Source organism: Macaca nemestrina, chromosome 7, assembly GCF_043159975.1.
Source record: "Macaca nemestrina isolate mMacNem1 chromosome 7, mMacNem.hap1, whole genome shotgun sequence".
NCBI lineage: Eukaryota > Metazoa > Chordata > Mammalia > Primates > Cercopithecidae > Macaca > Macaca nemestrina.
Window position 1 is genome coordinate 18823021 of NC_092131.1, and position 14626 is coordinate 18837646.

The 14626-nt window shown below is 46.3% G+C and overlaps 1 long non-coding RNA gene across 1 annotated transcript; it reads right to left on the reverse strand.

The window, feature by feature from the left end:
• Nucleotides 1–7697: 7697 nt before the first annotated feature.
• On the reverse strand, nucleotides 7698–12610 carry LOC105467574 (uncharacterized). Its single transcript, XR_978971.2, has 3 exons — nucleotides 10348–12610; nucleotides 8269–8399; nucleotides 7698–8013 (listed from the first exon to the last, which is right to left on the reverse strand). It is a non-coding gene; the product is annotated as an uncharacterized lncRNA (long non-coding RNA).
• Between the last annotated feature and the right edge of the window lie 2016 nt (nucleotides 12611–14626).

The following is a 14626-nucleotide window of genomic DNA, read 5'->3' on the forward strand; positions in this document are numbered from 1 at the left end:
TCACAGGTTCCAAGGATTAGGATGTGGACATCTTTGGGGTTCATTATTCAGCCTCCTATACTCAGCATACATTGGATTAAACCATATACATTGGGTTTGTAGGTCAAAAAAGGTTCAATATTGGCGATTCCATGTGATTCCACCTAAGTGTTCTCAATATATAGGAGTTACTATTAATACCAATAACAAAAGGGGAGACAATTTTACCATAAACTGCCAGCTCTGGGCCTGTCCCTGTTGTCCGAGGATTTATTTAACTGGAATGCGCTATGTACGGTGGACGAATTAATGTGCTATGTACGGTAAATAAATGACTGTATCGGTTGATATTCTTGTAGAGGTGCTTGGCCTTTGAGTGTTGGTGTTATATTCTATAGTCAGTTGTGTGATTAGAGTTCTTGCTTGTAAGCATGTTTTTGAGGATGGATGGTAAATATGTAATAATATGTGCTATGTACAGTCAAGCATTTATAGTACTATATAACATTCATGTTGGCTAGCAGTAATGCACCATTTACATGGGGGTCTGACAAAATAAATTAGTACTTAAGTTGCATTTAAAGCTTGCACCCCATAGAATACAGAAAGTAGTTTAAATTAGAATGCCAGTTTTGGGTGTTGATGGTGAAGTTGAGTACTTTCTTTCTGAATTGCCCTGGGAAGAATTTTCCATTTCCAGTTTACAAGACCAGTGTATTGATTTATACTACACGTGCAGGTTCATTTGAGTAGGTTGTTTTCGGTAAGGGAGGCAAGTGGTATTAAGGTTAGGCGATATTAAGCGCTTAAGTAAATTAAGCGATATTAACATAGCGCATTCCAGTTAAATAAATTGCCCAAATGCCTTTGGGCAATTTCAGCTGACTGTGTTAGTAGAGCCCTGGGTTTTTAGTACTTCCTGTACTTTAGTACTTCCTGCACCTTAGTACTTCCTGTGTCACTGTCCTGGAAGCATAGTTAGGTTCCTCCCCAAGGCCATTTGCCTCCCTACTATCCTGGAAGAAGCCTGCTAAAGAACTGCAGAAAGAGACCCTCCCTTCTGCCCAGCTACAGGGCTCTGTACTCCATAGCATCAACACTGCTGAGGAAAAAGCAGCTCCCAAAACTTTCCGTGTTGCAAATGTGTTTGGTGCAGTAAAAAGTCTGTGGCACTGACGCACTGTGCCATATTAAAGCCTGAAGCCAAAGGAAAAATAAAAATCAGTGATATTGAGCTTCTCTTTATTTAAAATCTGATTTTTTTTTTACCATTAAAAAATATTGCATTAAACTATTATTTATCCTGGCTATTAAGCTTTTTGGCGTTCCCTTAAATTTTGCACCCAAGACTTCATTCTCCTCACCCTAATTCCCACCCTGGCCTGTGAGTTTGTATTTGCAGATATTGTGTCTGATTGATGATAGTTTTGGAGGGGTATTTCCGGCAAAAGTTCAAACTTTATCTGTAGAGGAAAACAGGGTGGTTAGGATTTACCGAAGTAACGAGAAAGGAAAGTCACCCTCAGCCTCTAAAATACCCCATTTCCGAGTGACTCTCTTGGCTGCCAATTGCCTTCTCCAAGTGAAAAAGAATAAACTAATTTCATACCTATTCAGTCCAATAAAGCTCATTGTCCTACCTCCACCTCCAGTGATAAGAGACAGGAACAGTTCATTTTCCATTGCTAAGCAACGGCAAAAACAGCGCCCGGTATCTGTGCCCGGACTCACCGGCTGATAGGGATCACTGTCTAAAGTTCTTGTTTGCATTTTGAAGTCAACAATAATTGCCGTTCTCTATTAGTGTTCATTAAGATGGTTTATGGCTGGACTAACTCCAATCTCCACTCAGCGGTTTGAATGCGTTGTCCTCCCAGGGAAAGAAATATTTGGCAATAAAAACCCTGTGCTGATTTCCTCCACTCATTTCCCCTTGCTGGGCTGGGAAACGATGGTCACCATCCGCAGTTCCCTGGCCCGGGAGAACAAGGCTCCTGTTGAAGGTTGTGGAAGAGAGGGGTGGAGAGGAAGCCTCTGCCCTGCTGGAGCTGGCTTCCTTCCACTCCACGCTGAAAGTAGGCCAGTGGAGCAGAAGTCTGCTGGGGCAAGTGAGCTCTTGCTGTTCACTGGGGCGGAGAGCACTACCCTATTTTCCCAACGCCAGCCCTCAAGTGTGGAAAGAACCTTCCCAGCCTCTTTCCACGGACTCAGCGCCAGGGAGAAGCACTGCCCTGGGACGTGATCGGCTCCTGCCTCCCTGGCCCGGGACTGGGTCAAACAGTGGCCTCAGTGCGATGGCAGAAAGTCCCAGGCAGCTTGAAAGGGCCGCCCTTGGATGCATTTCCCAGGTGTTGACTCACCCGCGGCGGCGAAAGGCTGCCAGCCCCGGCCAGGAGCAGGCCGGCACCTTGACGCAACCTCTTCTCATCCCCAACTCTGAAAATACAACCAGAAAGCAGCTTAAAGCAAGTCATAAGGATGTCGTTCTCCCTTTTAGACCCTATTCCAAGACACCCTTCCACGCTCGGCGCTTTTCAGAGCAAGCGTGGCCTGGCCGTCGTGGTCCTCTCCTCGCTGGAGCGAATTTTAAGGCCATCCTGGAAAACAAGCCTGCTGGCGCCCCCTAGTGTGCCCAGGGGTCAACGCCGTTCAAATTTGTGTCTCGGGGAGGCTGGGCCAGGTGAATGGGATTGGAGAAACGGATCCAAGGGATCAGGGCAGGAAAGTTTAATTCCATGAGGTCTGGGGCAGGTAACAGAAAGTCACACTTACAATCCTGATTCTGTTTATGACTTAAGAAATTGCTGTTCTTGACTTCTTTCTCGTGCTTTCCTCTGACTCAAATCTCTCCTGCCTGGTTGCTGGGGAGCAATAGGATCTTGGTGCCACTATTACTGAGGGAAAGTGAAGAACAAGTAGTCAAAATACCTTAACCTCATTGAGAAGCTATAGAATGACCCTGTCTTGAGGTTGATATGTGCAGAAGCTTAATCATCGGAAACCAGGAAACTGTAAGTCCGAGATCATTTGCTTTGCTACTGTTGCTAAAATGTCTTCACCCTTCTGTTGAGTATGGAGACACCCTAGGGCAGTGATTCGCAAGCAACAGACAAACTGGAAGGTTAAGAAGGTCTGAACAGCAAGTTCCTTGTATCCTGGTAATTCTGCAGTTCTTTCTCTTTCCTTCTTCCTTTTCTCCGAAAAGCAAGGAAGACAGAGTTCGGGTAAATGTGGGGGAAAAAAATCTTTTGTCAGGATAAGCCAGGGCAGGATGGGTGCTGGAGTCTCATGGGGGTATTGAGAGCCGTGGAAACCTTTACAAGAATTTGCCGCCACCTGCCTAGGATAACTAGAAGGTCTGCCTACCTAAAAGCTTGGGTGCTTGACCAAATGGTCACTTAAAAAATCTTCCCAAGTGGCTGGGTGCGGCGGCTCATGCCTGTAATCCCAGCACTTTGGGAGGCGGAGGCGGGCAGATCACCTGAGGTCAGGAGTTCAAGACCAGCCTGACCAACATGGAGAAACCCCGTATCTACTAGAAATACAAAAATTAGCTGGGTGTGGTGGCGCACACCTGTAATCCCAGTTACTCAGGAGGCTGAGGCAGGAGAATCACTTGAACCCAGGAGGCAGAGGTTGCAGTGAGCCGAGATCATGCCACTGTACTCCAGCTTAGGTGATAGCATGAGATGAGACTCTGTCTCAAAAAAAAAAAAAAAAAAAAAAAAAAAAATCTTCCCAAGTTGATTATCTTGATTAAACAGTCAAGAATAGGGATAGCAAATAAGTTTCACATTCCATATCAACCTTAGTCAACCGAAAAGCCCAAAGCATAGTACTGAGAGTGTTCCTGAAAGTTCAGTTTGAGGCAAAGCATCTTGATTGATTTGTAATGTCTGCCATGAGCACACAACAGAGAGGTGGTGGCATGCATTCAGCTAGGCAGGAAGATAAGAGAGGGTATTACATGTCAGAAATCCATGCCATTGTGCCCTTTTCTTTCCTTTTTTTGTTGTTTGTTTGAGAAAAGTTCTCACTCTCTGAGGCTGGAGTGCAGTAGCATGATCATAGCTCACTGTAGCCTCGAACTCCTGGGCTTAAGTGATCCTCCTACCTCAGCCTCCAGAGTAGCTGGAGCTACAGGTGTGTGCCACCATACTGAGTGAATTTTTTACGTTTTGTAGAGACAAGATCTCACTATGTTGCCTAGGCTGGTATCAAACTCCTGTGCTCAAGTGATCCTCCCACCTCAGCCTCCTAAAGTGCTGGGATTACAGGTGAGAACCACTGCACTCGGCCCCCATTGTGCCTTTTGATGCTACTGTTTGATAATTTTTGTATTTGAGGACTGTACTGACAGTGTGGCTTTTCCAACTTCCTGTATTAGGGTTGAGGGAACTTACTTTTCCCATTTTCCCCTTTCTTAGTTTGTAGAGCCTCTTGGCTGATCTGACAGCCGATGTGGGATAGCAACAGGTAGAGGTGAGAAAGGACCTGATTTTCACCTTTCCTGAGATTATATGGAGTGATGGCTCAATCCCCAAGTACGAATTGAATGTTGACGGTACGGCCAGGAGGCTGGTAAGTACTAGAGGCATGCAGAGAAAGAAAGGAGGGTACAAAAACTTTCTAATACACCTCTCCTTAGTTACTCACTCCACAAGAAGCGGTTGGAGAACAGCAGCACGACACAATCCCTCCAGAAGCAGAAGCAGGAGAGGTGGGCGGAAGTGAAGCCATCCTCTCCCTCTGACCCTGCAGACCCTCGCGCAGCCATGGGTCAGAAGCAGGAGGCTGCTGAGGGCCTGGCTCAGCTCTGAAGCTGTAGAGCATGTCCAGGGGGCTTGCCTGGCCTGCCACAGAGCACCAGAGTCCTCATGGGTCCCTTCCAAAGTGTATTTTGAACCATTCTGGTTCTCTTCACTGCCACTACCCCCATTCCAGTCCCAGTCACAGTCATCTCCAGAACAATGCACTGGTCTCCTAACATTCCTCCCTGCATCTTACCTCCACCTCCCACTCCTCACGTCACCCTCTCGTCTGGAACCCACTCTCTAAATAGCAGGCAGCAGCATGGCCTTCCTGAACACAAGTGACTCCAGCATCACACACATCACCCTCCCCTGGCTTCCCCTTTTCCTCCTAAATCCTGTACAATGGAGCCACCGCTTCCCTTTCTGGCCCATCCTGCCCCATCCCCTCTCCCCTGAGCTCTCACCCTTTGGCCACAGTGGCCTTTATGTGGTCCCTCAAAGTGAATACTCCTTCCTTCCAGGACCCTTACGCAGACCCTTCATTCCTAAATCTCTCGCCCTCCCTTCTCCCTTCCCTCTTTAGTTTGCTGACACCATCTATCTCTCCATCTCTCAGCTTGAGTGTCACCTCAGGGAACTCAGGCTAGTTTCAGCCCCTTTTGTTATAGGTGCACATAGCACCTTATAGGCCCTTAGGGGCACCTATCACAATTGTAGCTAATTATTTGTAAAATATTTGCATAACATCCATCCCTGCTAGATGAAAGGGGTTGTGAGAGGACATCTGGGAACTTCTTATTTCCTACAGTGTCTCAAGGGCTTAGTGTGGCCCCTAACACAGTTTCTGGCATGTAGTGGAAAGCTAGTATTTATTGAATAAATTATGAAATGGAGGGACAGCGGGGTGGATGATGGACAAATGGATGGGTGAATGGGACTTTCTGAGATCAGAGTTGGCTGCTGCCTTGCTGATCATAGCGGAAGAGAGAACGCCTGTTGAGTTGGTGTCATCAGGCAAGGTGGGGGCAGGCAGGGGAGGGGGTTGACCATGGATACAGCAAGGGCAGTTGAAGGTTGCAGTGTCATTTCCTGGGAATCTGAGGTTTGCCTTTCCAAGACTTCCAGGGACACATGTCTAGAATCCCATTTCCAAAAATATTTCAAAAAGAAAAATCCACATGAGAACTTAATAGATCACAGGGAAGGAAGTCAAACTATGAGCATACATTCATGTTGCTGGGAAAGCCATTTAAAAATAGGTCACATTTCTGTGCTTTTGTGGCTGCTTTTGAGCCATTCTAGCCTGCCGCAGCAACCTAATTGCCAAACAATATGTTGCTTTGCTGTGGGACCATCTGAAATTTAAGAAAGCAGACAAGTCTAGCAGTTTCACAAGCCTATTTTTTTTTTAATAAGGCAGACTCCAAAGCCTACTACCCACTAATTGGTCATGTAAATTACTACCTTCTGTATCAGTTGCAACACAAGGGAAAATTGAACATAATATTGTTTTCACTCCCTAGGACCTATTCAGTCATCTTAGGCCTGTGCTGCCAGTGTTTTTGGTGGGAGGGTTAGGGAGCAGGGCCTGAATTACTCAGCAACAGGGAAAAGCCCAGTGGAGTCTTCCAAAGATTAACCTTGGGGACAGGTTCAAGGATTCATCCATGGTTTCCGAGACTCCCTGCCGAGGTCTGGGTCTCTTCTCTGGGTGAGGGAATGCACTCTGCATTGGTTTCTCATTTGATCACACCAGGGTGTATGGGCTCCATTATTCCATCACGGTCCATTCAAAGGCTGGCTGATGGACGTGAAGAACAGAGGATGGGAACATACTATCTGCAGCCACTCCCTCAGGACTCATGTGGACAGGGAGAAGCCTATTCTAGGTTACCGAGAAGGACAGTGTGGCTGGGAGAGGTGCCCTGCTCCATGTCCCCACAGCAGCCTGCAAGCTCCCATCCTACGTAGTGCTCAACAGTTCCAGACACGCAGCTCTGTGAACAAAGGGACCCTATCTCCCTCATTAGAGCTGTGCCCGCATGCCTAGCATAGTGTCCAGCTTCTAGACACCAATGAATAGGTGTTTGCTGATGAAGGGAAAATACATGAAGCTTCATAGAAGTAGATATGAGTGCATAGAAGTGAGCTGAATGCCAATCAGAACTTTCTAATTATTAGAGCTACCCAGTGATGGAGTGGAGCTGTCTTGAAAAATACCAGTTCAGGTAATCAGTATAAATCTGAGTGCCACTGGGGCAGCCCTAAAGCATTTGACAGCAGGAGACAGCATCGTATCAGTGTTGGGTCCTTGGACTCTGGGGTCACACACACCTGGTATGAGTCCTGGATCTGCTGCTTATGATTTCAAGGCATTTTGCCTCAAAGTCTGCATTTGTAAAATGGGGAAATCATTCAGTTTGAGTTCCTCTAGAGAAGAGTCTGAAAAGGACGTGAGTGCAGGCAGTATATTCGGGAGGTGATCCAGGGAGCAGGAGGGAAGCGGTGGTGAGAGTGAAACAGACAAGGAGGAGAAGCTCACAGAGTGGGGGCTATGAAGCCCTGCCAGCTAAATGGGCCTGTTCTGTTGGGGGGCCTTGGAGAAACTGCAAGGAACAGGCCTGGGAATTGTCCACCTGAAGGGTGAAAGGCTTGACATGTCTCTTTCACCGCCCATCCCCATCCTTTGATGCAAACTCCTTGCTCCTCCAGGCTGCACCTACTTTGGGGGTGAAGCCCCTTCCTCCTTCCTGAAATTCAAGGGCACTGGAGATGGGGAGGTGTCCATCCTGGCAACAGCTGAGGTCAGAGGTGGGCAGAGGGGATGTGGCTTGGGCACATCTGCCTTGGAGAGTTCCATTGTTATAGGATGGAATGGGAGCTCGACGAGGGAGGGACTGGTCAAGACCATATAAATATATTTTGAATGAATACATAAGGATGGAATAAAATAATATTCTAAAATGCTTAATAATGTAACTGAAAATAAAACATCAAATGTCTTTGTTATAATGATTAATTTCTGTTTATTAATAGACAAGGATGCTTTTCAAGAGGAACGGGAATTGTTTGGGATAAATTTGTAACATTTAGGCTTGTGTCTTTGCTTGGAAGACGCGTTGTTCTGGAGAAGGTCAAAGTAGTTCTGGCCTTGAGCTACAGAATGAAAACTCGAGTTAGGCCAGACGTCTGGGCACCCTGGAGCTTCTCTTTTGGCTTTTAGTGAAGCCACTGCCTTTAATTCTCTCCGACACGTGGCTTGATAGTCTTCTGAGTTGACCTGACAGTTTTAAAGCAGGAACAATGGTAATGTGTCAGAGAGAATTACCTGGCGACCCCAGATGTCCTAAAATGGTGGTTTAATTTGGTGACTTATGAAAAAAAGTGCGAAAAGTTGTGAAGATGCCCCCATGCCATCCAACTCAAATCCTGCCTCAAGATGCAAAAAGAAAAAGTGGCAGAAATGTTTTTTTATCCTGTATATCTGCTCCTTGAACCATCTGAACCAGCTTCAGCTAAGTTCACCATCACATACCTCCTGAATGAAGGCAGAGTCCCAGAACAGAAAGAAATGCAGAGGTGAGTGACAAGCGGTAAGGCCTTCTTGTTTTCTTGCTAGACAAGGCCCAATGTGTAGAGCTGCTTTTTGAAATCGCTGGTCTTGACCTGGATATGTGACTAAAATAAATCTCTCTTCCCCACCTTGCCTTAGAGAAGAAGGCAGGTGATGCCCCCTGGGGAAGCCCATGTACCCAGGATATAACGAAAAGAGAAAACAAAAGCCAATAGCTTAGAAGGAATGGATGGGACCGCCCATAGACACCTTGGTGTGGCTTCCTTAGCTTTAGAATTCCCAGACGATACATAGAGTCCTTCCCTCAGGGAGGGTGGCTTGGTTGAGCCCATTCTAGCAGCCACTTTCTAGTTTCTGCAGTTGCCCAGCTAGTGTTTTCACAATACGTGTGTCAACACCCTACTGTGTGGCCTCCCTGAAGACGGCAGATTCTAATTTTCAGGCATTTGATTTCAGGCCTGGAGAGATGGGTGCCAGAAGCCAGCTGTCTGTTTCTTGTGATGGAAGGTGTACAGCCCCACCCACTGACCAAAACAGACACACCTGGCTCACAGTGGCAAGATGCAGCATAAGAAAGCGTTTTAAACATACATTCGCGTGAGCTGCCTTTTCAATAGTAACGCATTCAGGAAGCTGAAGGTGGCTCCTGGGATAGCTATGTCAAGTCTAGCATTCAAATATTTAGTGGCCGAGTAATTACTGTAATAATTAATTTCTGTTGCTTAATCTAGCAATCAGGCATGTCGCTTTACACATGGGAAAATGTTGGTCCCTGTAGGAGTGTGCGTGCGTGCATGTGTGTGTGTGTGTGTGTGTGTGTGTGTGTGTGTATAAAATACATCCCAGCAATTGCTATTTAGTTAAGATGTGGAGATCAGTTTGTGGAATAAATGAGATGCTTTTAGTTTTCTTTGTAGTCATAGGTTTGGGAGAAAAGCAGAACGGAGAATAAAGAGAACCAAAAATTAAATGCCCCAAACTTCAAATGCCATCTTTATGATAACTTTTACAAAGTCGGGTTTGATCAAATGTTACAATTCGAAGCCTTGTAAATGAAAATCTGAAAGCAGCTGATCTTACCCAAATCCTGCCCTGGGCTTTCTAGAGCTGAACTGTTCAGTAGAAAGGTAACGTCATTTAAAAACACACTCAAGAGAAAAATATTAATCGGATATTTTACATTCTTTTTTTCTTCTGAGTCTTTGACCTCTGATATCTACTTTGCCCTTACAGCAGTAAGTGCAATTCAGTTAAAACTTCAGTTCCTTGGTCTTGCCACACTTCAAATGCTCAACAGAGATGTGACTAGAAACCTCTCTATTGGCCAGTGCAGTGATACAGGATAGCGGACAGATTCACCTCTGTGAAGCCATTACTCAAACAGAGATGATGACATTGTCATACAAGAAATTGACAATGTGGTTTTGTGTATTCAAGGATGATTTGACTCAATTTAAGCATTTATTGGGCACCTTGATAAGCTGAAGTGGGGATCACATCTTTCCCATCCTTAAACCTTCCTTTTGCATTAATTTTTGTGTGTGTTGGTTTTTATCTTCCCAGGGTGGAGTGCATTATAAGGACCCAGTACATGTTGGATGAATGCCCAACCCCATACGTTGGGAGATACAGAGAAAGCCTTGAGATTGACTCTGAACTTAAGAACTTGCCATCAGGAAGAAGAGGCTGTATCAACACAAAATGATGGGAGAACATCATGTTAAATATGGTGAAATGGAAGAGAGGTCAGTCCCAGTTGTATTTACTAGAGATACATTCTAGGGAACAATGAGGTCCTGAAAGGCTGGCTTGGGTTTGGGCAGGGCCAGAGGCAAGTCACTGGGAAAGGGGAAATACACTCTGGGGTCCCAGTGAGCATCCACCCTCCTCCATACTCTAAACCTGACACAGGCCTGCACTTGTGTTGTTCTAAGGTCAGCCAAAAGTCCAAGCCATTGTGCCTCAAGGGTGACCAGATTCACCTAATGTTGTAAAAGCCTCCATTTCCCCTTTTTGTCTATTAGACTTTCCTTTCCTCACCCCCCAAGGGTAGTCATCAGTGCTGTATCCCAAAGATTTCTAGTCCGCCCCCTTGTGGTAGGGTTGTACTTCCTGGTCCTCACATGTGGGTGGGGCCATGTGACTGGTTCTGACCAATGATAGAGTAGAAGTGAAGTGAATCCTTCTGGGCCACAGCATTTAACTGTCGGTGTGGGACCCTCCATGGCTCTTTCAAGAACTAGCTGGCCGGGCTTGGTGGGTCACTCCTGTAATCCCAGCACTTTGGGAGGCCAAGGCGAGCGGATCACTTGAGGTCAGGAATTTCAGGCCAGTCTGGGCAACACGGTGAAACCCCGTCTCTCCTAAAAATACAAAAATTAGCCAGGTGGCGTGGTGGCAGGCGCCTGTAGTCCCTGCTACCCAGCAGGTTGAGGCAGGAGAATCGCTTGAACCCGGAAGGCAGAGGTTGCAGTGAGCTGAGACTGCACCACTGTACTCCAGCCTGGGTGACAGACAGAGACTCTGTCTCAATAATAATAATAAAAACAAACAAACAAAAACAACAACAAAAAAAAAAAAAGAAAGAAAAGAAAAGAAAAAAAGAACTGGCTTGAGGTGGTTCAAGCCAGTTCTTGAAGTAACTACAATGATTAGAGCCTTTCTGCCCACGCAAAATGGACATGTCATGGGAGTCAGAAACAACACGTCATTGTTGCTTTACAGTATCTCATTCCTGAGATGTGACCGAGCCCATCCTCGCTGATATAGCGCCTCCATCCAGAGAGCACATACTCTTCATGGGATGGGTGTGTTTGGAAGAGGGTCAGGAAAGTAATGTCTCTCAACAGACATTCAGAATCAAAGAATGCCTTTCCCCCTCTGTTGAGGGGAACTTCCTCCATGGTCACCAGAGATGTTAGTGGCCCCCTTCCCAGAAATGGAGGCTCAGGACAAACCTACCTCAGTGCTTATGCTGCTGTTCTGCCCATCCCAGGGAAGGCAGGTGGAGCCACTGGGAGGCGAAATGGGAAGGAGATGCAGAGACCTGTCCCAGAGAGAGAGCAAGAAGAGGACAGCTGTCTGGCCCACTGGTGGGAAGAAAACTAAAGGCCTGGAGCCAATAAGTGTCTTGATTATGAACTTGCTGCCCAGATGTCCCTCTCCTCCGACAGCCCTAAAGCTACCTCCCAGGCACCCACCTTCCTTTGCTTCACCCCTTCCAGACTGTCCTCCAGTCCGATTTTTACCTCGACAGGTGAGCGACAGGTCTTGTACATTCAGTCAGGTCTTATATACTCTTAGATTCAGTTAATAAGCACGCACTGAAGGCCTGCCTCCTATGCGCTCATCTATAGGATAAATAACAGCAGGGCGTGTAGTCCTGCCCCTAAAGAGTTCCATCTATTGGAGGGCAGAGACAAGGAAAGCTAAAATTCCTGAAATGAGTTTTATGTGCCAGAATAGACAGGCCAGAGGGGTTAGAGGAGCCCCTCACCCAGCCTGAGAAGTCAAGGAGGGCTTCCCAGCAACAGTGAGACAGCAGCTGCTGGACAGAGTTCAGGGAGAGACACTCCAGGTGAACACAGCAAGGAGAGTAAACGTGCAAAGGAACAAAGCTGAGAAAGCTGAGCTGGGCCCGTTTGGTGAGTGCAACATGGCTGGGATGAGTGGCACAGGAGGTGTGTGGGCACCCAGTGGGATATGAGGCTGGAAGGGAGGGGGCATGGCGGCCAGGCCACCAAGGGCCTGGCGGTCACCATGGCAATGGTGATGAGCACTGGGCAGCAAAGAGCTGCCACAGAAATTTAAGTAAAGGGATCCCTGGATCAGCCTTTCATGTAGTTGGGGAGGGGAAAGAAGTTAGATGTGATCTGGCCAGGCAGGAAGAGACTTTCTGTGTGTATTTGTGTGTTTGGGTGTTTGTGTTAAGCAGAACTATCCGACAACACAGGTGCTATGAAAAGATGGGCTCTGGAACAAAGCACAGAATGAGGGAGCAGGGCAGTGGATGACAGGATTTTTTTAACAAATTGGTTTGCAATTCAATTTTGTGCACGTGACTTTGTCTGGATGAGGGGCCAGGGAGCAGAGGGCGGGTGGGATGGTGAAGGGAGAGAACCACAAGACACACGAGTCCAAAGAGATAGAGGCCAGCTAAGGTGCAGGCACATAACTAAGAAAGAGCCTGAAGTGAGGAAGGCTGAAGGGCTCTGAAGATAGGGACATCCACTATGAAATTTTAAAATAATCAGTGGCACCACACTGCAGTATAACCCCACTCCCAGTCTGCTGCCCACAAGTCCTCACCAGATGTACCTTCCCTTCCATGTTGACATGGGTCAGAAAGAGGGAACAATTATGAGGCATGAGATGCAATGTGGAGAGAAGTCGGGAGAAGTGAGAAATGGGGGTCTGGGGTGATAAGAATCAAGGAAAGTCCCACCACTGAGGACTTTTGGAGATGGAGTGGGGTTTCTATCACGTGTTCAATGGGGCTCAAGCCAAATTCCTTTAAGGTAATAAAGGAAATAATGAGCTCGGAGGTCAATAGCCACTTAGGTTATAATAATACTCTGGGAAAATACAAGGTAAAATATTTTCTACATTTACTTTTAAACAGTATAGATATAGGTGGTATATGTGTGTGTAAGTTAACTTTAAGTGATATGCAGGGCAGGAAGGTGGAGCAATTAGTAAACATAGGAAGGACCCTAGGCTTCAAAAATTGCTTTCCAAGCCTTCTCCAGAGGGTTTGTTCATCAAGAACTACAAAAAAGATTTTCTTTGTTGATGGTGAAATGGGTGGTGCTAACAGGTGGTGGCTAGAAAGATACACGCAGGGGTATATCCATGCTTGCAAGAGTGCCCTAGGTTTACAGCTGTGGTCCTATTCTCTCCTCCTCTTTCCCTGGGGTCCTCCCCACCACACACTCAACGGAGGATTCTGTTACCTGATCAGATACCCGTTAGTTGATTCTGCTATCAGAATCATCTGTTGCATTTGCTTCAGATGAACCTAATGAGAATATGAACCTAATGAACCTAATAAGAATATGCTGCTGTAACAAAGGCCCAAGTCCCCCAACCCAGTAGAGTATAATTCAGAAGTTTAAAGAAGACAGTTTGTTTCTCTCTTAAATAAGCATCTCTAGGTGAGAGATCCTGATTGATGGAGCAGCTCTGCTCCATGCAATGATTCAGGGATCCAGGTTCCTTCCAGCTTGTTGCCCTAGGGCATTGCCCTTATCTGCAGGGTCAGAGCTGAATTATGAGCATTTTCCTACTTGCTGGAAGGGAAAAGAAGGACACTCAGGAGCACTCGTGAAACTCAGGAGCTTGTATTTTAAGTTGAAGTACAAGTTTTAAGTTGTCTTTTAAGTCGAGTAAGCTAGGCTCTCTCCCAGAAGATCACCTGGGATTTGCATATATCCCTTCTGTTCACATCGCATTGACCCAAACTTCATTACAGATCCACCCTGGGTGGAAGAAAGTGGCTCAACAGCATCCGCCTTAAATTCTATCACCATGACATGAAAGAGCGAGGGTTAGGGTGGTGGTGGTGGTGGAGAGGAGGAGTGGATTTGGGGCACTCTGCCTCAGAACCACAAGAACGGGCTGAATCTAGTTTTTGTGTCTGCTTATTAATAGCTATTGTATGTATGGCAGAATTTCGTCTCAGAATTGCTTTCATGGTAACACATGTGATGGGGACTTGTTCACTCCCAGCATGGAGTGGTTGGCATCACCGGGAGCTTGTTAGAAATGCCAGCATCAGGCCCACTGAGTCAGAATCTGCCCTTCAGCACATGCCCAGGTGATCCATGGGGAATCACAGTCTTCCCCACCTTTAGCTGGTCTTGACTGTGTCCTCTTACATGGACAGCTTTCAATTGACTTCTGTGGCTGGAAGAACCCAGCCAGCACCTATGAAGTTGTTTGTCAAACTGTGACTAGGGACCCACTAGTGAGTAGAGAGATCATTTTAGCACCCAGCATTGAAAGAAAGGTAGAATCAGAGTGAACAGGCAACCTACAGAATGGGAGAAAATTTTTGCAATCTACTCATCTGACAAAGGACTAATATCCAAAACCTACAAAGAATTCAAACAAATTTACAAGAAAAAAACAACCGCATCAAAAAGCGGGCAAAGGATATGAACAGACACTTCTCAAAAGAAGACATTCATACAGCCAACAGACAGATGAAAAAATGCTCATCATCACTCGCCATCAGAGAAATGCAAATCAAAACCACAATGAGATACCATCTCACACGAGTTAGAATGGCAATCATTAAAAAAATCAGGAAACAACAGGT